We start from the raw sequence: 2732 nt of genomic DNA, 5'->3' as shown, positions 1-2732 counted from the left end.
ATCAAAGGGTAATCTTTCACATTCTGCCAAAGAAGAAATTAAAAAAACCAGAAAACCTATAGGCTGACGCCAAATATTCCATCCAAAAAAACCGTATTTTGACTGTGCTTCAACTATATCAACTGTACTTGAACTGTTAGATAATCATAGTCGGTGATAACATCACAGTTCCCACCGCTATTTCAAAACCGTACATGAAACCTTAGCTTCATACGGCTTCTCTATGATCAGAAAAAGGAAAGGACTGTTTTGTTCCTAGCCCCGGGGGCGTAGATAGAATTAGATAAAATAAAATAGATTTGAAAGTCCTAAATTAGACCAAAGGAATTCCGTCTGCTAGAATAAGAAAAAGCGCTTCCGAATTGATCTCATCCTTTATAATATAATGAAAATTTTTCTTTGTTCAGTAATAACTTAATCTTGGAATAAAACACTTGTTACTTGTTATAGGAATTCAATTAATAAATGGAAAGAGTTGGGTATTAGTTCATGAGCAATTCTGCATGAATATGGATAGAGGAAGGAAATAATGAAAATTTTTTCTAGTGCACTCCATATCTTTTTTACTATTCTTCTTTCCCCAGGGAGGGGGTATTTAAAAAGAAAAAATGGATAAAGGGTTAATTCGTTCTTGATAGCCATTTCCTTAACAAGTGAATGGGAACATACTCTGGATCGGAATCCGAAGAAAGTACTACTTGATAATTTCTACAAATTGCAAGTCCTTATTATGATTCCTTTTATGGGCAAAAATCTCTAATGTTTTAGATTTTCCATTACTAATCCTTTATGTACTTTAGTGTTCCTAACCCTTCACTAACTTTTGGTGGATTCTTCTTATGGATTATTAAGTTATAGTAATAACTAGGAGTATTCTAGTAATGGAATTCCATATCGTGAATCCTTTATTCTTGGCCGCTTCAAGATATGATGACTAATTAAAAAATATCAACCTTGGGATAAAGAGTTTACACTGCTTATGTTTACTTCCACTTTTTTCTTGTACGTAGGAAATGAGATTTTTTCTTTTTACTACAAATTTATAAGCTGTTTTGTTTCACTCATATAGCTATCTAGTTTAACTTACCAACCCAAATACTAAATAAGAAAAGGAATATAAATAGTTAATGGATTTTATAGGAAAAAGATCTATTTTAACGAATCACACGTAGAGATATTGCTAGCACACAAAAAGTTAATGGTATTTCATAACTAATGGATTGAGCAGCAGCTCGTAGACCGCCTGAAAAAGAATATTTATTATTTGAGCTATATCCTGCCATAAGAAGACCAATAGGAGCTATACTTGAAATGGCAATCCATAAAAAAACACCAATACTAAGATCGGCTAAAACAAAATGATATCCCAAAGGGATAACTAAAAAACTTAATAAAACTGATATGACTGCTATAGAGGGTCCAATGCTAAATAAAGAAATATCTCCTCGGGATGGCAGAATATCTTCTTTAAAAAGTAGCTTAGTCCCATCTGCTATAGCTTGAAGCAGGCCCAGGGGGCCAGCATATTCAGGACCAATACGTTGTTGTATCGACGCAGATATTTCTCTTTCTAACCACACAATTACGAGTACCTCTATTGTTATTCCCAAAAGGAGGGTCAAAATGGGTAGAATCGATATCAGTCCATAGACTTCTTTTAATAATTCCAATTTCGAAAAAGAATTGATAGTTTCTACCTCTACCCTATCTATTATCATTTCAACGATCAACTTCCCCCATAATGATATCTATACTACCTAATATCGTCATGATATCAGCCAATTTCATTTTTTTAACTAGCTGAGGAAGAATTTGCAAATTAATAAACCCGGGTGGACGGATTTTCCATCTCCAGGGGAAAAGGCTATCATCTCCTACTAGATAAATCCCTAATTCACCTTTTGGGGCTTCTACTCTTACATAAAGCTCTTGTCTTGACAATTCAAAATTGGGCGAAGGTTTTTTACCAAGAAATTTATACTCAAAATCATTCCATTCAGAATTATTTTCTTTCTTAAAGCGTCGGACTTCTAAATTTTCATAAGGTCCTCCAGGAATTTTTTCTACAGCTTGTTGAATTATTTTGATGGATTCCCTCATTTCACCAATTCGTACTAAATAGCGAGCTAACGAATCCCCTTCTTTTTGCCATTGGACTTTCCAATCAAATTGGTTGTAAGACTCATAAGGATCTACTTTACGAAGATCCCATTGTATTCCAGAAGCTCGTAACATCGGTCCCGATAAGCCCCAATTTACTGCTTCTTCTCCGCTAATAAAACCTACTCCTTCAACTCGCTCTAAAAAAATTGGATTCTGTGTAATAAGTTGTTGATATTCAACAACTCCGCGTAAAAAATAATCACAGAAATCTAAACATTTATCGATCCATCCATAAGGTAGATCGGCGGCTACTCCTCCGATGCGAAAGTAATTGTGCATCATTCGCATACCTGTAGCAGCTTCAAATAGATCATATATTAATTCTCTCTCTCTAAAAATATAGAAAAAAGGAGTCTGTGCGCCGAGATCCGCCATAAAAGGTCCAAGCCATAGCAAGTGAGAAGCTATCCGGCTTAATTCTAACATAATTACCCTAATATAGCTGGCTCTTTGTGGTATTTGAATATTCTCCAAGAATTCTGGTGCATTTACTGTTATTGCTTCTGTAAACATAGTAGCTAAATAATCCCACCTTGTTACATAAGGTAAGTATTGTATAATAGTTCGGT

Source organism: Triticum urartu, unplaced genomic scaffold (assembly GCF_056163025.1).
Source record: "Triticum urartu cultivar PI428250 unplaced genomic scaffold, HENAU_Tu73 scaffold1370, whole genome shotgun sequence".
Lineage (NCBI taxonomy): Eukaryota > Viridiplantae > Streptophyta > Magnoliopsida > Poales > Poaceae > Triticum > Triticum urartu.
Note: the sequence above shows the minus strand (reverse complement) of the source record.